Raw genomic sequence first — 26,353 nt, forward strand, 5'->3', positions numbered from 1 at the left:
TCTGTCTGTCTGTCTGTCTGTCTCTCTCTCTCTCTCTCTCTCTCTCTCTCTCTCTCTCTCTCTCTGGCTTTGTGAGAGAACAAAGGAGCAAGTAATTGAATAGGCTAAGGATAGGAAAGACTAGAAGATGGTCGTGAGTCCTCATCCAGTCTGAACCTGCTGAGTGGGACATGTCCCTCCAGAGACCTTCTCAGGGCAGCTTCACTCTGCAGATTCCAGGCATCAGCACAGGGTGTGCGCACATGCACACACAATATGCATGCACAATAGACACACGTGCACACAGCCTGTCCTCAGAGGCAGCTTTGCTGTGTGGTAGAAAGAGCTCTCACTACCTGCTCCCCACCAGTCTCAGCCTGGGCCCCATCTCGTGGTCCCCACGGAGACACCAGTGCTTCAGGGCTTCACATCTGAAGTCAGGGGCTCTGAAGCACTTCCCCCTCACCTCCCACAACTTCTGCTCTCCTCCACCCACTTCCCTTACCAGAGTTCTTGCGACACCCACGGATGTCCATGTCTTCTTGTCATCAAGTCATCTACCCTGCCCCCCCCCCCAGGATACCTGGGTGGCTCCCTGCTGAGCTTCCCTGTGGTTCTCACTGCAGGCTCACAGCTGCAGACAAAGCCACTCACTGTGACCTTGGGTCTCATCCCCATCTCTGGGAAACAGCAGACTTTAGGCTTTCCTCTGCCTGCCTGTCCTGGCCAAGAGGCCTTAGCTTATACCACGTGGATCCTTTCCCTCGGCTGCTGCATCAACCTTCCAATGGTTGAGATGGGCACACATCTTCGGCCAGCCCTTCACACCCTGCGGCTGACGGTTGTCACCATCTGGAGCCTTCCTTCTTGCTCCTGTCAAGCCAGCTGCCTCTTGAAAGCCTACTGCACCTTTCACTGGCCAGCTTCCTCATCTCCTGCAGAGCGGCTCTGGGACTTGACCCAGGCTCCAGGCAGCATTCATGTGAGCTGAGGACATCAGCCGCAGGGACACCTCAAGTCCGGCTCTGTTCCTAGCCCTGGCACAGAACCCTGCACTGTGGGTTTCAACAAGTGTTTGATAAAGCATTAAGAATGTGAAACCACCGCTTCACCAGTGATTTATCCTGTTTCCTGATGGCTGCATGGGACAGCAAATTTTATTTTATTTTATTTTTGTATGTATTTGGTACAGGGTCTCACTATTCTGCTTGGACTCATAGTGATTCTCCTGTTTTCAGCCTCCCCGGTGCTGGGATTACAGGCATGTGCCACCACACCTGGACTCGGTGGCTGGCTCAGGGCGCCCAGGGGCAGGGCTAGTGTGGAATGTAGTGCTGGGGATTGAACCCCAGTCCCTGCGTTTGCTTAAGCAGGCGCTTAGTCCACTGAGCTATTTCACTGGCCCTACAAATTTTAATTTTAATATCATTTTAAAATATTTTAAATAACTCTACTGAGCATATTAACAAATTTTTACCCTTTTTCATTCAAAAATCATGACTCTGAGCAGTTCCCATCTGAGTTTTCAACCCTTGTAAAAGCACAATTGAAAGACAACTCTCACTTCATACTGCATCTAATTTTACACTCAGGGAGAATTTTTGAGGGAGATGTGAGTGGAGGTGTGTTCACCTGCCTGCCATGCACTACTGTAGTTTCCTGGACCAATGTGAGGTCCAGCCCATGGCTTCATGTTGGTTGGGGGTTCGAATAGATTTTTTCCACGTTTGCCCATTTTTCTGTCAGAGTATGGGGTTGGTTCACAGAGCTGTCTGAGAGAGACCTGGATAAACATGGAAAATGACCCTGAACACAGGGGAAGTAGAGTCCCCCTAACTTCCTGTCCACAGCAATACTACGGACAGGGCCAGGTCTTCAAGCGCAGGGTTGTCCCCAGCTCTGGGTGGTAGATGGCATCTGCGCTCACTGTAGGACTCTCGGAGAAAGTATTTGTGCCGCTATTTATTTTGGAAAACCTGATCTCTTCCAGGACGGCACTATGGGGTTTTGTAAAAATGCCTATGGTTATTTAAGGCCAGGAGAACTGGGACATGGAAGGTACCAGAGAGGCACAGCAGGGCTTTCTGGGCATGTCTGCAGATGTGACCCGGAGCCTGGAGGATTTGAAGGGTGGCAGTCCTGGCCAGACTGCACGGGAAGGTGGGGCTGGGCAGGAAGGGGGGAGGGGCTGCATAACCCAGCAGGGTCCTGGATGGCACTTCTGACATATGACACACAGAGAGCTGCACCTAAGAGACAGTACTTGGAAGTACTCAGAGATCTATTGAGAACAGTGTTCACCCAGGTTGCAAAAAGGACACAACCCATGCTCCTCCAGGAGGGCTAAGGCCAGGGCCACCTTCGAGCGTCTATTCTTCCCACTGAGTTGATGGCCCACATCAGCACTGAGCATCTGGAGCAGAACCCCGCACTCCTGCACCCCCCTTGGCCATGTGTGCTCCTTCTCCATGCTTCTGCAGCTTCACATCACAGAGCACACATGGTGCAGCGGCAAGAACCGGGAGGGCCCTTGATTGAGACACTCCCATTTCATATGGCGTGGTTGCTTCCCTATCTCCGCTTTGCAGATGAGAAGGGTTAAGTGACTTGCCCAGATTCCCACAGCTAATTCTCAGGGACAGGACTCTGGCTCCAGCCCTTAGGGCTGTGGCATGATTCTTGCTCTCCTAGCCCTTCTAACAGGTGTCCCCTCCCGGATTCATCCACGCAGTCACTAATCAAGAAGCACTCCTCCATGCAGCAGCAGGGAGCAGGAGCTGAGCACACAGCAGGTGACAAAGGAGGGCCTGAGGGTGGGCGTGCACAGCCACAGGGCAGAGGAGCTCTCTGTCACCTCAGCAAGCTTCCCTGGGGAAGGGGAGCTGTGTACAGCCAGATGGAGCCAGAACAGCTTCTTGCAGGGATGACCTTGAAGCGGGCTATGAAAGGCAGTGAAGCGGAGGGGCAGACAGAAGCAGACAGGGGTAGGATCGTGGGAATTGCTTCCCAGGCAGTACATGTGCGTCAGATCAGCATACACGGCAGACCTCCACTTGCATCCCTGTCAGTTACGTCTCAAGAAAGCTGGGAAAAGAAAGAAAGGAGCAGGAGATGCAGGGCTGGGTGTGGAGGAGAAGCTGTAATGACAAGTGCTGTTGGCCATAAAGAAGTTTGTCTTCTTTGGAGAAAAGGAATGACTGCCCTGGCCCCACCCAAGCGCTCCTCTCCCCAGAAGGTGTGACTCAGTTGCCCTCTGCCTTCGGACCACGCATTGGTGTTTTGTTCAGAGAACCACCAGGGTAAACAAGATTTCAGGTATCTCGTGCTTCCTGAATTTCCTGTGTAAGAGAAGCACCTGGAGAGCATGTGCTCCTGGGCTGTGGTCCCGCAGGTCTAGATTCTAGAGCTTGGCATGGGTCCTCCACTTCCCTGGTGGTGCTGATGACACTCGGGGCCACACACTACATTTCAGGAGCCAGAACTTAGGCTGTTCTGAGGCCACACCGACCCAGGAAGCATCCCAGGAAGGAAATCACTCCATCTCTTCTCTTCCCAGCTCTCTGTGCCAGTCTAACTTTCAAATGTATCTATCATTTAAGAAACCCAACCTGAGCATCCTTGCTAGTTTTGATTCATTGGAGTCTGAGGGTCAGAATAGGGCGAGTTGCGGGGTTCTCCGGAATTTTAAAAATCAGTCCTCTGTAACTTCTATTTGCAAAGCAGGAAGTCGCTTTTCACCCAAAACAAACACTCAAGTTAAGAGCTCGCCTTTGGAGGGCCTGGGGCCAAGAGGCTTGTGCGGTTTCCCCACAAGCTCAAGCAGAGCAAATCTGAGTCTGTAGGCAAGGGGAGATGTGTGTCTCCAAGGGTGCTCAGCCAGCGAAGACCAAAATATATCCAGAGGGTTGTTATTTCCTCCTTGAGAGATAAGGAAGGAAGAACCTGGGAAACCCTAAGCGCCTCCAATCAGAGAGGACTAGGGGATGGGTGGGGGCAGGCAGCGGGAGGTCCTGTGTGTTTCTTTTCATCTTTGCATAACAACAACAACAGCAACAACAAGAAATTCCCCCCAAAAGCGACTACCTTCTCCAGTGGCACAGCCACAAACTACATTTTTCACACTCAAGATGTAGAAGCTGGAGACTAATGAAATAGCAAGGGATAGAATTGATATTTTTTAGCACACCCAAGTGGTGCCTCAGAGAGAGGCCCTGAGGAGCCGAGAAAGGGGCAAATCCCAAGCAAAACCGGTTCCTGTGCGTTTTGCTTGCCAGCTGGGTTGGTGAAATCCAAACTCCACCCAGAAGTCCTGTGCAAGACAGATTCCTTTTCTATCCTCTGTTTCATACGGGAGAGAGGAACCTGGTGTGTGCTTGAAGATTTTGTATGACTACACAATCTTTCTCCAAGAGCGCACCAGTAAAAGTAATCAGTTGGAGCCTCATATTCCGCATCCTCACAACCCTTACGGGAAAGTCACTTTTGAGTTGTAAAACAATGAGCTTAAGGGGAAGTTGCTAAAAATAGTTGCAATTAACAGTGATTGCATAAAAAGGAAACCAATGAAAACTACTTTCATTGCGCCCACGAAACAATAAACTTTCCTAACTTGCTCTTTCCCTTTTTTAATAGGTGCAAAAGGATTTTATTGTAAGTTGAAGTCATCCAAGTGCACAGACTTGGTTGTTCTTTTTGTTTTCTACATTTCTTGACAAGGCCCCCTGTCCTCCAGCCAGAACCCCCCACTTCTCTCCACACTGTTGGCTTCCTATCCAGTCTTGCCCCTGCCTGTTCCCACTCCAGAAGACCCCTGACAGCCTCCCTGCGGTTCTTGGTAGAGCAAGATTCTCACCCTTTCAGGTAGATGACTCACTGGCCCAAGAAGGAAGCAGTGCATCATGGGAAAAGGACGCAATGCATCATGGGAGCTTTGGCTTTGAGAAGGAGGGATAGAAAGAATGAAGCATTGGGCACGTTCTGGGGAGTAGGCTTTGTACCCTAGGAGCATGTTGCAGAATGATATTAGGTCTATAGAATGATGTTATTGTGAGCTTGCTTTTTACATGAGTCACTGGGACAGCGTGCTACTGTTGAAGATTGGTGAGAGGCTGGGAGAAGGTGACAGGCAGGCCTCAAGGGGGCAAAAGGTGGAGGTAAGGGAGAAACTCAGAGGAATCTGGCAAGGTCTGTGGCTGTGGTGAAGGAGGTCCCCAGGACGAGAGGCTGAAGATGAGGGGGCACAGCCCACACAAACTGCAGCCTGGTCTGTCGTGTAGACCCGGAGTAAGGTCTTGGTGATGGAATGCAAGCGCGTGTGGCTAGGCACAGAGAGGGGCTCCCTGGCCTGTATGATGTAAGTTCATCTGTCATCCCCACGGTCAGATTGAGTCAGATTCAGCCCTATGTATGATGTAAGCAGATCTGGAAGAAAACAATGAGAGATAGCGAGCATCGAGACCACACACGTGTTGTACCACAGCATTCGCTCGACAGATTTCTGAAGCATGATGTAGGAGCCAGTGGGTTTTGCTCGCAGCGGAGAGAGCAGGAGCCAGGACCTCGGGCTGTGGGCCTCTACAGGTCAGCGTGCTGGCATCCACGGGAGTCTGGACCCGTAGCCAGCAGGAAGGCCGCCGACCTGAGGCAGCTCAGGACCCCATCCCAGGCTCCGGCCTGTAGATGTGGATGGCACTGGCTCCTCCCTCGCTGGAGCCGAGGGAGCCCACAGGTTGCCCTCAGGGCTGCCCTGTGCACAGGGTGAGGGGCCAGTTGCAGGGAGGGAGCGACTGCTCTCTAGGGTCTGCTCTCCAGCTGGCTGGCATGTTCCTCACATTCCTGATTAGGGAAAGGGTCAGGAGGTAACAGGACAGCCCGTCCCGGCTGGGGGGGCTGCTTCACCCTGTACCCCACCAAGGCTTCCTGCTTCCTTCCTTCGGGAGCAGGCAGAGCCAGAGCTGGCTTCCTTTGACCCAGGGTCAGCACTGCACACCACACTTATGTTTTGGGCAGAGGGGTGGAACTGTGCTGGCAGCGATCTGTGTGTCTTCCTTCCTCTGGGTCGCGAGGTGTTCCTAGATGAGGCAAGTAGGGGGCCGGGGGAGGCACGGAGCAAGGTTGGCTTCCCCTGAGAAGGAGGGGCTTTCACAGCCTCGCTTCTCTCTCGCCACTGCTGTGTGAATTCACAAGTCTTTTCTCCACCATCATTTGCCTCTCTAAGGACTGCTCCAATTTAGTGCATCCACCTACGTGGATGAGCTTCTAGAGGGAAGGCCACGTCTAAGGCCGTGAAGAGCTCAAGACTCACAAGGGCAGGGAGGCAGAGGGGTCCAGGAGCAGGTACGAAGTGGCACACTGTCTCCAAAAGGTTTAAGAATCAATAACAAGGGCGGGGGAGACAGCTCAGTGGTCTAAGTGCCTGCCCAGCAAGTACAAGGACCCAGCTTCGATCCCCAGTACTGCATCTGGTGCCAGTCGTAGAAGCCGAGGAACACTGTGCCAGCCACTAAAACGGGGTTTGGTGGCACACGCCTGTAAGCCCAGGGCTGGGGCGGCTGAGACAGGAGAATCACTGTGAGTCCGAGCTGCATAGCGAGACCCTGTACCAAACAAATAAATAATTAAAAATTAACAACGAAGTGACTTAAGAGTCTACTTTAAAAACTCATCACCAAATGGTGGCCGTTCTAGACAATGTCAGTGCTAAAGTATCTCTTTGTTGGATGAAATTCTGAACTATCACTACTGAACCCAAGTGAATTTCCATAATGTAAACTCCTGATTAACTCCTTTCTAGCATGTGTTTTAGTAAGACATTAATTCAGAAGCTGCTACTGAAGGGCTCCTGACACACGGGGACTCCGCTACACCTGTTGAAGGGTGAATACTCCCAGCCAGAGCCTTCTGAGTTGGGCCCATGTCAATACCATCTGGTGGAGGGGTGCCACATCTCTGTATTTTCAAAAGTAGATTAAAAATAAGCAATGCTAGCACATGGGGTCACGAAGACAAAGAAATGGGAGAGTAGCTCTAATGTTTCAATTAGTGCCACTTTATAGATGATTTGAGTTCAGCATTTGAAACTTCGAAAGCACAAACTTCAAGGTGTAGGGATTTTTAATTTTAATTTTAATTTTAATTTTTTGTATTTTTAGGGAAGGGTCTACAGGGTGTTCAGGGTCTCACTACTAGATTGGACTCGTAGTGATCTGCCTGTTTACAGCCTCCCAAGAGCTGTGATTACAGGCACAGGCTTGTGCAGGCATCACACCCAGTCTCAACTGCCCTCTCAGTGCGGCTGGGGGCGGGGCCGATAGGGCAGGCCCAGGGATTGAACCCCTAGCCCTTGCTCCTGCTTGCAGGCACTTTAATCTACTGAGCTATTTGGCCATCCCTTCAAAGTGTAGGCTTTTAATTTGGCAACTGCAACTATTTGTTCACACTTAAATATTTTACTGGACTTTAATAACTTTTTTTTTTCTTCCAGTACTAGGGATCGAACTCAGGACCTTGCACTTGCCAAATAGGCACTTATGCCACTGGGCTATGTCCCTAGCCTTTAATAAGTTTTAAAGTAAAATGTTTTTGCTTTTTGTTTAATGGCTCTAAATCTAAAGATTTAGGTGAGAAAAACAAAGATTTTTTTACTACCAGTAACGTTTTCAGAGGAAAGAGAAGTGCTGTGGTGGTTAGGGTGGCATTTCAGCTGGATTGGCTTGGAGGTTAGTGGTGCACACCTGCAGTGTGTCTGGGTGGTTACGGAGGCTGGCTTTGGCTCTATGGCTGGTCCCTCGACCCTTCCTCTCTCTCACACCCTTCTGCCATGGTGACTGCCTTGAAGCCAGGCAATTACGGATGAGAACCATAAGCAAAGTGAAACCCTCCTCTTTTAAGTTGTGGACATCAAGTACTACATCATTACAATGGAGATTAGACTACTAATACAGAAAATTAGTACCAGAAGTGAGATCATTGGTGCCGTTTATCTGGCAGGGTATAATATACACACTATCAATAAACTCCTCCCATAAACTAGTACCAGGAGGGTGAAACCAACGTCTGCTCTTAGCAATAGCAGCTGCAGGGCCCCCTTGGACAATGGCTAATGCAGCCTCTGATGTCTGAACACACTGAAATGGATCCCGGGGTGCCAACTTCCTAAATGGGTCTTCTTGACTGGGGGTGTCCTAAGGACTATTCTAGAATGAAGGGTTTATACTTTGGCACCTCAAATCTGGAATTATTGAGACATTGAGAAAGGAATGCTTGTGTTTCCAGTTGTATGCAAGTGTAGTGTAGTATATGAAGTGGAATCTCATCTTGCCAATTGTCTTTATTTGGAGAGTAAGTATTTTTTAAGGAGATGTGTTTGGGTTACAAGTTGAAAAGGGGTGGGATGTGGTCATTAGGGTAGAGTTTCGAATTGATTAGATTTGGGATCCTCCCCAGGGACTGGCACAGTGCACTGCTGGATGTGTCTGGGTGGGATGGGAGATGTGTTCTCGGGCATTATGTAGGTTCCTGGTCCCTTGTATTCTGGCTAGTTTCTTGTGCTCAGCTTCCTGAACACCAGGAACCAAGCAGCTTTGCCCTGCCACACCCTTCCCCCATTAGGTCATTGCTCTGGAGCCAGACAGCTATGGGCTGGAACCACGAACAAGGTGAAGCTCTCCTCCTTTGTGTTGTGGGTACCCAGTGTTGTGCGCAGTGATAGGAATGTGATGAGCGGAGAGGGTTAGGAAAGGATCTAGTCCAGGTGTCTCATATGAACACTATTTCATGGTCCAGAGTTGTATGTGCAAGCTACTGTCTTCTTCCTCAAGGGCACCTTGGAGAGAAATGTGAGGGTGCGTGTGTGTGCATGTGTGTGTGTAAATTGAGAGAATGTGTTTTTTCTCTCTAAATCACCACATGATTCTCAGAGAAGTGTATGACCTTAATCTAGTGTTATGCTTACATTTTGCTCCTGTGAACACACATAAATAACCCCAGGACAGAAGCCTGGTGTGTAGGGCGACTGGAGCACTTGAGACCATCTGGGGACATTTCTAATTTACAATAGGATGTGATTCAAGAACCATAGCTTATTCATAACTCTGCTTATTTTTAGCAAGTGCTCAGCAGTTCAGATGAATCATCCCAGATGAAGACGCACAGCATATACCGCTGTAGGGAACGCAAGCTCCAGATCTTACTGGTCTTAACATAAATGAAAGATTGAGTGATGTGAGGAATTTAGGAAGAGGCTAAGGATGTATGTGGTTTTCCTTCTGGTAATGAGGTAAGACAGAGGTGCATGGCCCGGAATAGTTACATAACTGTTGGTCTGTAGCTGTGCTTGAGTAGTATGTTTGTGGTCTAAGAATAGTATAGGGGTCCTGAGGAGCTCCCAGAAGGCAGTGTCATTCGGGCTGGACTTGACGCAGAACCTAGAGCTGTTGCTTCATTGAGGACGGCTACTGGAGCTATGCCCGGCTGGGTGATGTCTGTAGAGCATGGTGGTATTTCCAAGAGCAGCAGCAGCAGCAGCAGCAGCAGCAGCAGCAGCAGCACCATGAACAGCTTTCCTCTTCGTGTCTCGCCCACTCTGAAAACCTCAGAGAGCACAGGCCAGGATCCAGGAAAATTCACTTTCGTGTGTACAAACCAGACATCCAGGCCCAAGGGGATGTCAGGTAGTTGGTGGAGATGGTGCTTAGTGAAAGCAAACAGCACATGTCACTATTCGCTTGCTCGGTGGCCACTCTATAAGGCAGGTAAGGTAAGGTGAGATTTACTGGATCTGACATTTTTAAAAATTGTTTGTTTGTTTGTTTGTTTGGTGCAGAGTCTCATTAGCAGCTCAGACTTGTGGTGATTCTTCTGTCTCAACCTCCCTGGCACTTGGATTATAGGCGTTTACCCCCATGCCCAGTTTCAGTGGCCAGGACATTGTGCCTGGTGTTCCCAGCTGGCAGGGCTTGTGATACTGGGGATTGAACCCAGGTCATTGCACTCCCCAGCCCCTGGTTCTGACATTTTTGATTTCTGGTTTTCTAGGATGATTATTTCCCAGCTAGGTCTTATTCTGGGGTAAATACTGTAGAACCACTTCTCCAGGAAATCAGAGAGGGGAAGCTGTGTGAGGGTAGGGGACCTCAGGATGTGACATTACCAGGATGGGTGGAACAACAGAGGTCTAAACTTGGATCTCAGCCCTAATACAGATGAGTGTAGGACCCTGGCCAAGCTCCTTCAGCATCCAAAGCACAAGGTGAGGCCCAAGTGCCCACCTCCCACCACTGCCCTAATGTCCTTGGCTCTGATGTCCCTCCTGGTACGAGGGACTCTTGGGTTTTTCTGGCAGTTTTGGTGATGTAGTGTTTCAGTCACCTCGTCACATTGTCATCTTGCAAAAGAAATCATCTCTGTGATGAAAGGCTGTGTTTTGGGATCACAGGAGATGCAGAGGCCCCCCAAGCAGCCTCCACAGAAGATGTAGCCCGGGCAGAAATTCCTCTGTGAAGCCCAAGCAGTATTGGCCCGGGCGGTGCTGGTCAGCCTCACGGTGCCCTGCAGGCACAGTACCTGCCCCGATAAGCACCTGCTCCCAGATGCAGGCAGAGAGTCAGCCCAAGGAATGTCACCTGGGGGCATGGACGGCAGCGAAGAAGAGTGGCTTCTTTCTGTGGTGATTCCATCTCAGGCTGGGGTCCTCCCACACAGCTGTGCTCTGTGTCAAGGGCTGGGGAGGAAGGAGTCCACTACAGATGTGGTCAGTGAGCAGTTCTGAGGCCACACATGTCACTGCCAGGCATGGGTCGCAGCTCAGGCTTCTTTCTGCTAGGGAGTAGAGGGTGGGCTTCGAAGGTTAGCATCGGCCTTCCCCGGGAAAGATCCAGGAGGGTCAGGGGGAGGCTGCTGAGAGTCCTCATATCACCGTTTCCAGGAACACAGGGAGGACAAGCAAGCCCAAAACCAGGCTGTACTTAGAGAGAGCTCGGGGTTTCTGGTACAGTGTGGGGCCACCACAGGAGCACAAAGGAGTTAGCAACTATAGGGAGAGGGCACAAAGGGTGAGAGCTTCAGAGCCATCCACGGAAAGCACTATGAGCACCAGAGAGGTGAGAACGCCGAGAAGGGCATCCGACAACTCCCGTGGGTGCTCAGCGTGGTGACACTGCGAAAGATACAACCCAGGATAGGTCAGACTTGAGCCTGTTGGCCAGTCCCGTCTGCAGAGAGAGCCTCTGCCGAAACACACATGCCGCAGATGAGAATAAAGCCACTTGTGTACTCTAAAGCTGCCCAATTACTTGTCAGTTCCTTTCTTGCCTAAGAACAGGTCCAGGCCAGAGAAGAAGTTTCCCAGCCTCCATATAGAAATTCTGAAAAGAATCTGACCCTGGGCTATGCTGGGCTGAGAGGGTTACCAGCATCCAGGTGGAGATGGAAAAGAAAAGCAGGGCTTGCCCTGCAGGGACGCGGGTGTGGAGGGTCCTCGCTGCTGACTCACTGTGTAGGTTTCTGCACATAATGCTCGGGGCTGTGACAGGGCTGCTGAGATTGTGCCTGCACGCTCCTCTTTAAACACTCTCTCTATGAATCACTCCCGAGCCTCTGCCCCAGCGAGCTGGTGGCCGGGAGGGGGCCACTGGCTGGAGCAGCCCCAGCTGGAGAGGGGACTGGGCACACGGTGATGTGAAGACTCCTCTGAACATCACAGTGTGCTCTGCTTCATCTTGGAATTCTTCCCAGTGGACACTTCTTGCTCAGGTGGCCCCCTCTCATGTTGATATAAATCCTCATGTCCGTGACTTCAGAATGGATGTTGCTGCCATCCGCCTGTCCCTTGGCCTGCATTCTGTGGAAGTAGGATCTCTATCTGAGGAGCATAAATATTATGTTCTTTAAATGTGCACTCCTAAAACTAAATAAATAAAAAGGGAGGAACCGCATGGATGGGGCAGTTGAATTTTTGATTTCTTTAGTTGAATTTCTATTTCTTGCCAGTCTGTGCTAGCAGCAGGTGTGAAATTTCCAGCAAGGGATTACACTGGTCATTCGGGTGCAGGTGGCTGCAGGACACAGCTCTGGCAGGAGGGCACCAAAGAGACACATGGCCCAGGGAGGAGAGTGTGAATCATGTGAGCTATCATGAAGGATGGGGTGGATGTGTTAGAATGATTACATTTAACGCCTGTGCCGAAGGGACTTGCGTGTAATATGTACAATGGAAGTATGAGTAAGGTTTCCCTGGGAGAATGAGGGAGAATGACAGACAGAGCCATGAGGATTGCATTTTGTCCTGTGCAGCATTTGGCATCTGGGTGCAGAGGTAGGGGGTGGGTGGGAGGTCCTTCTGCCTGAAGTCAGGGTGACACTGGCACCCCTGTGTTGCTGCTCTGGCTCCACAGGCAGTTGGTTGGAAGAAGCTAGAGCTCAGCCTGCCCCCAACTCCAGCCTTGGAGCCCTGGAGAGGACCTCGGAGACGGTCGGTCCCAGCAGTGGCTGTGGCCAGGCCTGGTCTCCCCACCGGCGGTTCCTTCTGGGTCATAGCCCGGACCACATGGTGGCTTCATGTTTTGTTTGCCTTTTGTTTTCATTGTGAAGTGTGCCCCCCAAGTACACGGTGTTTATAGCATCGAGCTGGGGCTGCGGACGAGAGGAATGGCTCCTCGGGGACTCAGGGCGGACAGCCACTGTGCTAACACGCATTCCGTGACACAGACCAACGGCACTCCACCTTGAGATGCTAGCAGGGTGCAGCAAAAGAAGCGCTGGTCCAGAACTCAAAGTGATAGAGGTCCTTCCTGCAGAAAAAGTAAACCAGTTTGAGCTGGGAACATGCATGAGAGTCTGGACCTAACAGGGAAAGTGTGGATTTTGGAGATTCATGTTCTTTTTACTCAAATACTGTACTGTTTGCCCTTGAGTATCCTAGGGTTTTTTTCTCCATGAATTCAACCAACCTTGGATTGAAAATATTTGGAGGAAATAATTGTGTCTGCACTAAACATATATAGACTTCCCCACCAGCCCTTCCTAGACAGTACAGTATAACAGCTATTTGCATAACATTTACATCATAATTATCATAAACAATCTAGGCGATCTGAAGTATGGGCTGGGTGTGGGTGGATTATGTACAACTCTTGTGCCGCTTTATAGAAGGGATTTGATTTTTTGGGTGTGGGCTGGAGCTCCTGGTGCCAGTCCTTGAGGGGTGACTGCTCTTCACTTTGTGCCTGTGTGTTGTTGGTGCTGAGCTGCAGGGCAATGGAAGAACAAGAAACGAAGATGGAGGAGAAACTGAGGCAGTGTGGGGCAGGAGGAGAGAGGAACCCAGGGTCAGTAGAGCCCAGGGCTCCACACAGCAGCACTCAGCTCTTGCTCTCTTCCTCTCCAATTGCAGGAGAGACCACGGGCCCCGCCTGACTCTGATCCCACCTTCTCTCAGGGAGAGCTGACTCTCAGTGAGGCTGAGAGACATGCGCAGTGGCCCTGCTGCTCAAACCTTGCAGTCTGACCTGGAGTCCTTGCTCTGACACTGTGAGGGCTTCTCTCAGTGTGGTCTTGGGGCTGCCTGCATCAGATTCCCTGGGACCCTAAATTCCCATGCAGCTTCCAAAGCTCTGGGCCAGGCTCCATGGTCAACCTGATGTGGGCAGAGCTCTAGGATCTCACAGCAAAGAGCAAGTTCAGTGAGAGGATGGCTGGCCCACTATTTCTCCTTAAGTCTCAGTTTCCTTGCTTGGAAAGTGAGAGTGGATGGGGCCACTTCTAACTCAGAAACTCTGAATGTAATTCACTTGTAAATTCAGAAGCCCACCGCAGCTTGCCAACTGGACCCTTCCACCCATCTGCTTAGCTTGAAGTATCGGCATCGTGGAGATGACTGAAAGCGTAGCTCTATCTACAGAAGTTCAGTTTTCCTGGAAAACCTGAGGAACTCGAACAGCGAGGGAAGCCCAGGGTCAGCCTCATCCTCTGCAGGTTCTTTTATTCCTTGACGTCCTGGCCCTGCAAGGACGAGGCACTCTCAGGAACTCGAACTTATGCAGTGGAAGCTGATGATCACCTCTCCTAGGCTTAAGCTCTGCTTCCTACTACATTGTGTGGCTCTAGCCCAGTTTTAGTCTGTGCTGGTTTCGCTTTTCTGCTGTTTTTCTTTGGAAAAAAAGCAAGTCGGGAAGAAAGGCATCAGCCAAACGGGTCTGTGCACTTGATGGAGAGCTTTCTAGATAAGGGGATATGAAGGACTTCCCGTGGGCGGGCGGGAAGTTGCACACACAACCACCCGGAATTGCACCGGGAATCATTTCTTGCCTTTAGAACAGCAGCGAGGCTCTGGGGACAGAGCTGTGAAGCTCAGAGGAGAAAAACTGGGCCCAGGGAGGCCGAGCAGCCAAGGGGTAACTTCTGTCTGAGAGAGGGCCGTGAGCCCTCGGTGGTTTTCCCTTCCCCAGATGTGAGATCCCCACAAACTGCTGGGCAAATGGCCCCGTAGGAGAACGAAGGCATTGGTCATAGCACAAGCCAGCCTGGGACAGCAGCAGTGCTGGAAAGGTAAGGGCCTCTCTGTTTCTGTGATCTGCCCGCCTTTGGGGCCACACTTCTGGGAACCCGCGTCACCTGGTGACCTTCTCAGGACACCTTCCTCTCTGTCTGTTCTTCCTGCGTCTGGCTGTACATGTGTTCTGGAAACTACGTGTGCCACTCTAGGGCTTGGTGTTGTGGGCATGGTCAGGCCAGAGGAGAAGACAAGGTGTAGACGGACCAAGATCAGACAGCCCACCGCGATCCTTCAGGATTTCCTTTGCAGGACAGACTTGTTGACTTTTTAAAGATTATTCTCCCATCCCTGAGTGGAAAACACTTCAGGCATCAGAGCCCTGGTGACCTTTCCAGGAGGTGGCTGTGGCTGGTCTCAGGGCCAAAGTCGGGGGCTCTCCCACAGTGGCCGAGGGCAGGAGTGTGGCCAGCAGGGAAGCCTGGCAGTGGAGTGTCGGGGCTTAAGGGCCTGGCAGGCTGTTTGAATGTTCTAGAAAGAAGATACTGCAGGCATGTAGCTTGGGGAAACCATGTTTTTCTAGACTTTGTGGAAACCTGGGGCATATCCCGTCCACTGTAGCTCTCTCTTTTTAGTGAGAGTCTTCTTTTTGAATTACAGCAGGTCCACATGAATATATTCTTACTGCTCCAGGTTATGTCTTCACCACTTTCATGCCGTACAGTTCCAAACATACTCATTCCCTCCCCTAAGACGATCCTGTTGCTTTCTTGCTATTCTTGTTTAAGGACTAAGTTTCTGCCCTTAGTGTTGGGACAAGCTGGGCTCAGGCCACAACACAACTCCTGTGACATCACTCTAACAACACTGCTTCTCTGGAGGAGGATTGGAATGATCCCCGTAGGGAAGCCTGAAGCAAGTTTACCTATTGTTACTATTATTTTCATGTTGGTTTTGGCTTTGACAGCTCGTAATACTAACAACATCCTAAGGGTGAAACTCCAGTTGTCTGGGCTTTTCTTTGGGCGGTCCCCCAAGGTAGCCTCCTGCTAGCAATGAAAGGGGAGAAAACAAAAACACAGAAAAAGACCTTGAAGGGTTAGGGCCAAAATATTGGCTGTCCTTGTAGCCCTTCTTTTTCTTTAACTTTTTGGTCTGCAAACTTAGGTTGTTAACCCTCCAGAAGAGAAGCTTACTGATTTTATTACCCTATAACATAGGCAGTTGAGCTTAATATCACTGTCAGTCTGAATATCAACTGCCTTAGACATAACATGGAATAGGTATTTTCCAACAATTGTTGATATGCTAAACTTTAAATCCCTATAGAATGTGAAAAAAAGAAATAAAAATAAAATAAATAAAAATAAACAATTACACATTTTTTACACAGAAATTTAGAAAAGGAAATGAGCAGATGGGCAGACTGACGCATGGATCAATCAGTTGATACAGTGGTTGGCCCTGGAAAGAGAGAGTAAAGGGGAGGGAGAGTCCTTGTTTGTTCATTTTCCATTGGATGGAGTGTTCTGTAGAAAGGGGCCTATTGTCAGTGCCACACATTGGTGGGAAACAAGTGATTAACTCCCATGGGAGTTCTGTGGGGCATGGAGACAGGCTTTGGAGAGAAGGCACAAAGCAGCTGCTAGAACATCTCTAGCTGCTGCTGTATGCTTTCTTCCCTCTCCAAGCCTTCCCTCTTCCACACAAGCCAGCTCCTTGGTCCCTCTGGGGCATGAGATTTAGGACAAGCACCTTGCTACGCTCTGCCTGCCTTTGTCTTCCATCCAGGTCCACGGCTAAGTGGCCAAGTGGATTAATCATTTCCCCTACCACCTTGTGCAAAGGCCCCATGACAGATGGCTCCACTGGGACCCTGGGCCTGGCACTCACTGCCTTTCCTGGGCAGTGATGACATAGCAATGCCACATGCCCTGCCCCGTGGTGCTCAGGAATTTCAGAGCACTCAGAAGTAGCACCCAGGGCTCCCCCGTGCTCCGGTTGGTAAGGTTGGCCCCACCTCCTGCAAAGTCACTTCAATCTTTTGTGTTTATGTGCAGTTCTCTAGTCCTGGAAAGACTCACTTGCCATAGGTGGAGCAGTCTTCTCCTTCCCCCGTCTGGGATGCACAGCGAGGGGGCAGAGCTGGACTTCTTTGCCTGCCTTCACGTGGAGGCTTTCTGGGCACTCAGATGTGACATTCAGATCACTGTTTACTGACCTCACTCTTGGTCCAGAATGTGAGAATGAAAGGGATACAGACCACAGAACTGATGTGAAGTTCGGATTGTCAGCTTCTTGGGGTGGTGGGCGCCTTCGGGGGCCCCAAGGTGCACTGAGCTCTTGCCTGGCGTGGGTGTTTTGTGCATGCCTAGTGGCCCTGGAGTACTCAAATCAAGAACAGTTGAATCAAAATCTCTGAGCAAGGGACCAGGCAGGTAGTGATCACATCGACCAGGGAGCCGTGCTGCAGGAGACAGAGACAGAGGGCCAGACCGAGAAGGGATGCCTGTTCAGGCTTCTAAGGTGGGTGGGGTCAGAAGTGCCAGGCTGCGAGCGCCCCTGCTGCCACCCTAGCTGCTCTGGTTATCTGAGGAACAGACACTGCCCATGTGGGGAGGGAGAGGTAACCCCAGCTCCCATGAAGGCGCTGCCTTTTCGGGGTGAGTGGAGCGGCCCCGCAGCTCTCCCTGTGGTCCTGTTAGCTCCCTCCACTCACAGACTTTACAGAAGCTGACAAAATGGCCTAGGTAAACAGGATGGGATTCCCTGGGAAACGTACATCTTACTCGGCCTACGTTGGCTTCCAATCCTCAGACTAAGGAAAGGAAGGAGAACGCACCATCCTCTGCATGACCTGCCGCTTTCTGCTTCCTGCGTGGACAGCAGATCCAGGCTACTTTCCCATCCTGGAAGGTGTCCCTAGTGGCATTGCCAAAAGGCAGTGGAAGAATTTCCCAAAGTTTTTTTTTTCCTGCGGAGAATACAACACGGCTGTGCTGACCTCAGTTTCCCCAGAACTTGCACAGTTCTGCACAGGGCAGGTGGCCCAAGGAGACTCCTAAGTCAAACATAAGCATCGGCCCAGAGGCACCACGAGTCCTGAGCTGTCTGCCACTCACATGCTTGTTCTCATTACCTGACTCTGCTCATGATGGCTAAGAGAGCTGGAATTTGCTTGTTTGCCAAAAGATGATCGTAAAAGTGATACCTTTGAGACACTAGCCCACTGGGTCCCCAGTGTCCCACAGACTGTGTGACATCCCAGAGGCAGGGAACCCCCTCCTGAATGACCTAAGACCTTGTAGGAGTCAAGGTGCAGGCGCCACGAACAGATGCTATGTACCAAATGCCTGCTCTGTACTTCGGGCGCAAACGCTGCAAGGTCTAATTCACAAAGATGAAATTATCGGCCCAAGGCAAGAAGCTGTGGCATCGGAAGGGTCCACATGCTTGGTTACTGAGCTGAGCTGCAAACCGCACAGCCAGGCAGCAGGGCCTGAGAGGATGGGTTGAGAAGCACAGAGTATTTCAGAGAAAGGTGGGTCTCTGGGAGGGACGAGAGGGGCCCTGTGCTGTGGCGGTCAGGCGTGTAGACTCTGGTGGCTACTTGCTGTGTGACAGGCAGTGCGGCTTCAAGGGCTCCGGTCTCAGAGTCCTCACTGCCGTGCTCAGCCTGGTGGTAGAAGGTGCTTTATGAAATGCACCAGTCGCTGTTAGGAGGGGATGAACAAGGCCAGAGACGGTAGAGGAAGCCCAGGCAGAAGGAAAGGAGCATATCTGTCCCAGTGGTTGGAAAGGAAGCTGACAGGTGACCGGCAGCATATCAGTGCAATCGTCCCTTGTTATTTCGAGGTTTGGTGTTCCCAGATTCACTGTTTCATGGGTTTTCAAAACTATTAATCAAATTATTTATCACAGATATTGTTTTTGCTATATCACAGGATTTTGTAATAGTGTACAGTTCTGTATGTACCATATGTATAGTATTTGTGGTTTGAACTTTTGCCTAAAAATTTTTAAAATGCATAAAAATATATTAAAATGTTAATTCGAACATATTAAGAGACATTGAACTGAAATAAAATGCACTATTTATGATATGTCTTTCTTTAGCAGATGAATATATACTGTACTGCAGAGTATGCATATTTTTGTAAAATTACATAGGTTTACAAGTTTAGAAAATGGCTAAGAATATTAGAAGTGTTTTTAAAAGTGTGGGAAAAGTTTATAAGAGTGTGGGGTTTATAAAGCCTTAAAATACATATATATGTGTATAAGTGTATGACACACACACATATATTTATATTAAAATAAATATGACATCACTACTTTGCTGATTTTCACTTATCACAGGGAGTCTGAAGTGCAAACTCTGAGATAAGCGAGGGATCACTGTATTTATTATAGTTAATATTTGCGGCATATTTACTTTTTTAAAAAAGGTACAGTAGCTATTGTTAAAAAAGGAAGGAAGCTGCTCAAAAGAAAGGAACAACTAGGATGAGGGAAAGGAAAAAAGAAGGAGGGGAAAATTAAAAAGCACACACACACAAGATAGCTAAGGTAATTGTATTACTAATTTCTATTAGTTCATTTCATGTTTGATCAATTTTGCATGCCTGTCTCTGGTCATCTGGGCAATTATTTTGAAGATAACAGTATGTAATAGAATAACCATTGCTAATTTCCTGTCATCTTGTTTTCAAATTCTGTATTTTTTTTTCTCTTTCTGCTGAAAATAAGTTGTGATGCATTTTGCAAAAGAAGACACAACCAAAAGCTTGCGAGTGGCTGGCTGCTCCACACGCAGTGCCACCAGAGAAGCGTGTGGCAGCACTAGCTGTGCCCTGGGTGGTGGCAGTGGGGCTGCAGTGGAACTGGCCTGGTGCGTCTCCAGGATGGCAGAGTTTAAAGTGTGTGAATCAGATGCTGTGGCCACCTAGGAGAGTGGTTTTCCGGGCATGCTCAGCAGCACTTGGTGAGGGGCGTTGATTGAGGAAGGGAATCAGGGAGTCAGGCCAGTTCCCCTGCAACCCCACTGCCACCACCTGACAGTGGCTTTCTGGGTGTGAGGATCACAGCTGCTCTGTGTGGTGGCCAGGAAGGGGACAAGGCCTCAGGGGTGCCAGCCAGGGGTTGGGAACAGGACTTGTGTCCAGGAACAGGGCAGGGCTGTGAGCCCAGGGGTCAGAGGGGAGATGAGCTGGAGACAGCATGGGGGAGAAGACGTTTCAGTCCTACACAAGCTGCATTTAGACCCTGGGGAGATGGTACAGTTGGAGACGTGCACGTGCTGCTCAACAAGGGCTGGGTAGAAATAAAGGTGTGGGAATCGGACCGAAGTCAGTAATTAAAGCTATGGAAAGGGACACGCCAAGAGGAAGAGGGGCAGAACGAGGGATCCGAGAGAGAAACCGAGGACCCAGGAGTGGAGTCTGGCAGGGGGCAGGATGTGGGGGTGCAAGGGCAGCAGGTAGAGGCCCAGAGAGGCAGGACCCCAGTGGAAAGAAAAAGGGGAAACCCAGAAGAGAAAGAGGTGCCCTGGGGGAGGGGAGGTGGGGTGTAGGGGAGAGAACCAGCTCTGGGAGGGAGGGAAGGAGCTCTGTGCCCCAGCCTGCAGAAAGCGCTTTCACAGTGACTGGGATCAGGGAGAACCTGGGAGAGCAAGGCCTCTGAGGGCGCTGTATTTTTGAAGAAATCCATTTATTTCATCAACTCGAGTAGCATGGCTTGATTGTTAAAAGTCTAACACAATCCTTTAAGGGAAAAATCAAACTGTAAGAGAAGCACAGTCCTGGCCACAGCGGGGACGGCCCAGGTCTTGGGGACAAAGAGCGCTGAGGGATGGGCGCAGAAGCTGAAGCCGTCCCTTCCAAGGGTGCAGGTGTTGGAATATTTTACACCACATGGAAAATGAGTTTGGCCGCATGTCCCCAGGACACTCCCCACCTCTGTTCAGTGCCCCAGCATCCCCACTCCCAGCAGTCTCCCCAGGGCTCCCCATGGCCCAGCAGTGAACTCTCCAAGGAGACACCAGCCCTTGTCCAGAGCCACAGCCGGAAGCTGCTCTGATGTCAGTGGCTGTTCCACAGCCTTAGAAAGCTCCACCCACTCTCTGCCCCGACTCTGTCCAGGCCTGCAGCCAAGCCCAGGAATGCCCTCCTCCATCTGTCACTACACAGCTGGAATGCAGGCCAGACTTTGCTTGCCCTGGCTTCAGGGAAACCCTCAGCATGATAAATCAGACCCCAAGATAGACGAGATAAGAGCAGAGCCAGGAACTCGGTGTTTCCCGTGAAGATGCTGATCTCTGGCTTAGAGGTTCAGATCCCCAGTGATTTACACCAGAGAGAGAAGGAGAAAGGTTATCAGCACGGCTCACATGGGCAGTGTGCTTTGGAAAATGCGATTCCATTGTGTACAAACAAACGCTGGTCAGTAATCTGATAGGACTGGGCCCTGGACACAATGTGGCCACGGATCCTTATTCAAAGCAAAGGAAAATCAAATAGAAAACAGAAAACTTCAGTCCAGTTCTCTAGTTTGTATTGTGTTTGTGTTAAATAAATATTTAGCTCATGCTTCATCGTGTGCTTGGGATGATCTGCGTCTTAAATAAAGTCAGTAGAGATGAGTCTTATCACCTATGAGTGGCAAAGACCTGTGGCAGGCAAGCTGTGCCAGTCACGTGTGAGGTCACTAGCATGGTTTATAGCTGGATGTTCCCCCCAAAGTCCCCTGTGCTCATGTGTGGGTCTTTGGGGAGTGACTGGATGAGTGGGGAGTGTGACGCTGGGTCATGGGTTTGTGATACTGGATTGTGGGTGTGTGGTACCAGGTCATGGGTGTGAGGTACAGGTTGTGGGTGTGTGGTACAGTCGTGGGTGTGAGGTACAGATCGTGGGTGTGAGGTACTGGATCCTGGGTGTCTGATATACTGGAGAGTAGTTACGTGACAGTAGATCGGTAACATTTTCATAGCTGGCTGAGATGCTGGGCGGTGAAGCCTGGTGAGAAGGGGCGGGTCATTGTGGGTGTGGCCTGGGAGGGTGGCTATATATCTCTCCTCTGCCCTGGACACCAGCCTGTTTCCTACCTCCATGCCATGAGTGGTTTCTCTTCTGCCACACCCCCTCCATGCCGCTGTGCCCTGGGACCAGCTGACTGTGGACTGAAGCCTGTGCAAACTGTGAGCTAAGACAGTCATTTCCTTCTCTAATTCCTGGGTGTCGGTTATTTTGTCCCAGCTACAAGCAAGTAGCTAAGCCAGTCCTGTCTGCACTTCTATGACTCAGTGGAAGGTTATCTGCGGCATCCTTCTCTCCCTGCAGCCTCAGGATTGCAGGCATAACGGGAGTGATTTCCTCCTGAGATGTGCACCACGAGCCAGGTCTGCCATTCTGAGGAGCCCGACTCGGGTCTAGGAGCACAGCTCTGCTCTGCCTCCCACCTGCCGTCATTCTAATAGTGCATGTTTTAAGAAAGGGCGGCTTGTGCCTTTGACCATGAGGCTTGGGATGTGAGGAGCCAGGCCCAAAGCTGGTACAAAGCTTGCGCTGTTGGCCAGACGCCGACCAAGGCGCCTTGGAAGGCGTGGCCTCCTTCACAGTGTTCTAGCACGCCCGGGTCCACGGTGGCTGCTGCACCGTCTGTGAGAATGATGAGAAAGCCAAGTCGCCCACCTGTGGAAGGACCATCGGTCGGCCGCTGTGCAGCCTGCCTGCCTGCCTGCCACCCTCCCTCCTTTTCTTCCTTCCTCAGTGCTGGAGATTGAGTCCAGGGTCTCTGCTATTTTTTATTTGGAAACAGGGTCTCCCTGCATCTGGGCAACTAAGTCGCCCAGACTGAGTTGGAACTTATGATCCTCCTTCCTCGGCTTCCTGGAATGCTGGGATCGTAGGCATGTGCCACCATGTCTAGGTGATGTCTTCGGTTTTGTGCACTCTCCTGGCTAAGCCCTCGTCTCCCTTCGGCTCTGCGGTCCCTCCCTGGTGATGTTTACCTCTCCGCCCCACCCCAATGCCCACATCAGTGAGTTCTCTCTGCGCCTTGGGACACAGCCAACCCCATCCTCCTTCTGGACTCTCCAGCCACCCAGCTGCCTGACTCCTCTATCCATCTTGGCCTCTCTTGTCCCAGCCCAGACCTCTTGTCTCAGTCACCTCCCCTGTCTGGACCAGTTACTGCTGGGATCCCATGGGACTGGTTGTTGTGGCCTCTCCTTTCCATTGTGGCCCACTGCAGACCTGCAGTCCCAGGCCGGTGTCCCCCAGCCCTGCCCACTTCACTGCAGACCCCTCTCTGCTTCCTTCCCACCTCTCCTGCTCTGCCTGCTGCAGCTCACCCGGCCGCCAGGCTTTCTCTCAGCCTCTGGGCCTTTCTCTGGGAGCCCTCTTTGCCCTGCTTCCAACTTCCCTTTTAGTTTTTAGCCAAGAGCATTTACACCCCAGGCTCTGCTCAACTAAACACCTCTCCTGCGTGACTCTGAAAACCCCCAAGACCAGCTGCATCTTCTGGCATGCGCTTTTCATTCAGTTTTTAGTTTGTTTGATTGATTGATTGATTGATTGCAGTGCTGGACTCAGACCCAGGGCTATGTGTTTGTCAGGCAAGGGCTCCACCTCGGGACCACACCCATGTGTTAGTTTGGGGCAGTGTCTGAAAGGCTGGAGCTCTGGAATCAGACCCCTGAGTCTAATCCTGACTCCAGCAAGCAGCCCAATCGTTCTCTGCCATGCAGCTAATTAGGTCTTGTGCTACATCCTCTTGACTGTGATGGTGCTCACGCTTCAGTGGCTGATGCACATAGTAGGTGCTTAAGAAATACTGGTGCTACATCTTTTTTCCTGGGTAGCACTTTCCTGCCAGGCTTAAATAGTGGATTGATTGGGTGACAGATCCTTTCATGATATGGTCTTCTCCATGGCACCTTGGGCTCCGTGGAAAAGGGGCCTGGTCCTGGCTGCTGTCTCCCGACCCCACCCAGCGTCTCAGGAAGCACCTGGCGCTTGTGAGGTCTGTGAATCTTGCACAGTAAATGGATGTAACAGGGATAAAGACATGGGCGTGGGGATGAAAGTGTTCACCTGGAAGCCCGTTCATAGCACAGAATCTAGCACCTCTCGAGGCCAGGGGTGGGGGCAGGGTGTTTAGGAGAAGCAGGGACCTCAAGGGCTACATCAGTGTGTACTTTGGGGACCTGGAAAGCTGGGAGTATTTGCAGAGCTGTTGGGACAAAGGGAGGAGCTTAGGGAGCTGAAGGGAAGGCAGGCTTCTTTTTTTTGTTTTGATTTTTAACTTTTGATGAGAGACTGAGAAATCTCTTACACAATTTTAGGTTCTGAAAAATCAGCCAACTTCTGTAGTGGGAATGTGAAGGATGCTGGTAAACACATGCATTTCTGAAATGAAGCCCAGGCTGCACAGGCTGCGGGCACCAGGGCAGCAGCTGTGGTTGTCCGGGGAACAACAAGCGCCGAGGGAGGTGGGACGCGCAGGAAGAGGGCTAAGGACAGCCGGTCCTGTGTGTGGGTGGGTACAGACGAGAAGGACTATGATACCTGGGGAGGGGCGGGCCAGCCTGGACTGTGCTGTGTGCCCCGGGTGGGCATGGTGAGCTCAGAAGTGCAGTGACCTCCCGGCTGCTGTGGCTGGTGACTGGTGCCTGGTGCAATAATGGATCCCACAGGCCCATGGTTGTACTTAATTCTGAAGTCCTTGGACTCTGTCTAAACCCTGGCTTTGCTGACAAGAATACTCAGGCCCAGAGAGGTGACGTGACTCACTCCACGCCACATGGCCAATTAGTGACAGAGAGGTCAGAGCTCACATTCCCCCTTCTCCGGGCAGATGTCCATAGGCAGGGAAATTTCCACTTCTTACTGACGTCTAGTCAGGAAGATGACCCTCCTCAGAGGCACCTTTCCTGCGGCGGAATGGATGGTGTGGTTTATAATTTTCCATTTGCATGCCATGTGGCCTTCATAGGAAGCTCTTGTAGGGTTTCCTTCCCCTGTCTGGAAAGTGGGCTGATTGGCAGTGACTTAGGGTCGTCTCAAGCATAAATGATACAGTTCCCCCAGAACAGTGCCAAGGGAACCTCTGATGGTCACGGCCACTGCCACAGTCCAGGCTGTAATGTGGCTTGCCTGACTATAGGGTGGTATAATCGGATGGGGTTTCAAGCACCCTTCTTGGGTGTCTTGAGTTCTGACCAGCTACTTGCAAACACTAGGCCCATGTGTTCTCATCCAAAAAGCAAGACAATGGGGCCAGGGAGATGGCTCAGTAGAATAAGCATTTGCCTGGCAAGCTCAAGGGCCTGAGTTTAATCCCTGGTTCTGTAAAAAAAAAAAAAAAAAAGCAGGGCAAGGAGTGATGGGGGCAAGGTGGACACTTCCATGTGGGCTGGGCAGTTCAGTCACCTGTAGAACAGAGTCTATAAGGTAGGGGCAAAGGGCAGCTGGGTGCCGAGGGGTGCAAGGAAAGCACCCTGTGTTCAGCAGTGTGATTCTGAGGCCTGGGCAAACTGGTCTGGTCCACAGTGACCATGGAGAACATGTCCCCCTGTGAAGGACCCATACCCCTGATCACCTCCAGGCAGGGCTGCCAAGAACCCCCAGCAGCACATTCCTGATCTATGAGCTCAGTGGCTCTTGCTCCTTGTTGCCGTCTGTTCAGCTTCAGACAGGAAAGTCCAGTCAGAGCAGGCCGGGAAGCTGGTCAGTGCTGCAGCGTCAGGCTCAGCCCGGTCATACTTCCCAGCCTCTGTAAGGCTCGGCCAGCTCATAGGGGCTGACGGGTACAGGAGGGTCCCAAGTTTAGATCTGGAAGAAGAGAGAAACTGGGCATGACGTCAGCTCACATTCCTCTTCCCCCACCTCTGCCCAGCTTAGGGTCTTAGTTCTTGGGAGTGAACAGGAGCCTGGGAGTCACCATGAAAGGCGACTCCTCCACATGGAACCAGGGCACAAGGGTGGTTTTTCCCACAGGCCAGGGTGAGGTTCCCTGGCTGCCTCAGGAGAAACCCCGAGCCCCAAGTTCACAGAGATCACTGATGTCACAGCAACCTCCAAGCTGGTGAGCCTTGGCGGTGTCCTCAGTCTATTGGCCAAGCCCATGCCTCCCCATGTGTCAATTACTGTGGCTGTCACAACCCCAGAGTGGTGACCTTGTTCTTCCTGTCCAGGGGGAGAACCTATCCTTTCTTATGTGCTGACTGCCGCCAATCTCTCCTGGGCATGGGGGGCTTGTGGACAGATCCATATATTTAGACTTGTGATTTTTTTTTTTTTTTTTTTTTTTTTTGTCAGTAAATGAATCAGCAGGAAAGAATATCAAGAATTGTCCCTGGAGAGTCAAAGACCAGGAGGGACTAGAATATTACTGGCCGTTCGCCTACACAGATGGGCAGGCATGACCATTTGGGGACGTTGAAATTTTTGCTAATTCTGAAAAAAAAAAAAAAAAAAAAAAAGGCTTCATTGCCAACCTGGGCCAATGAGAGGAAGACAGAGCCTGTTCTGGTGTGTCTGGTACCAGTGCTTCTCTCTGATTGTAGCACACTAAGGGAGACTCAGCAACTACTGAGTCACCAAGTGTCACCCCTTATATATGGCATCTGTGTGGAGCCAACTAAGTCAGTCCCACTGAGAAGATGACTCTGCCCCCAAACACCAAGTTCATCCCAGGGACATCTGCTGCACCTGGTAAGCTCAGCCTGCACCCTGCCACCGTGGCTGCGCTCTTTCCATCAGACTGGGAAATTCTCCCGTAGAGCGCCAGGTCATGTGTCACTGATCCCTCTATAGCAAGTGTGCTGGGCCCTCAATATCCATCCCTAGAATCAACATCAAGAAGTGTTTCTCCCAACTGCTGAGT

At 50.9% G+C, this 26,353-nt stretch overlaps 1 protein-coding gene across 4 annotated transcripts in view; it reads left to right on the forward strand.

Annotated features, from left to right (window-relative positions):
* Positions 1 to 26,353, forward strand: part of Adgrf5 (adhesion G protein-coupled receptor F5) — a 67,775-nt gene that overhangs the window by 7,143 nt on the left and 34,279 nt on the right. Inside the window, exon 1 of one of the 4 annotated variants that reach the window (XM_023719229.1) lies at positions 14,100 to 14,523. The exons of 1 other annotated variant lie outside the window; for it this stretch is intronic. The gene's annotated coding sequence lies outside the window, so the exon portion shown is untranslated. Of the gene's footprint in view, positions 1 to 14,099; positions 14,524 to 21,570; positions 21,663 to 26,353 lie in introns of those variants that run through there. 2 more of the 4 variants (XM_023719243.1, XM_023719239.1) reach the window with 2 other exon arrangements.

Source organism: Octodon degus, unplaced genomic scaffold, assembly GCF_000260255.1.
Source record: "Octodon degus isolate 3935 unplaced genomic scaffold, OctDeg1.0 scaffold00005, whole genome shotgun sequence".
NCBI classification, from domain to species: Eukaryota; Metazoa; Chordata; class Mammalia; order Rodentia; family Octodontidae; genus Octodon; species Octodon degus.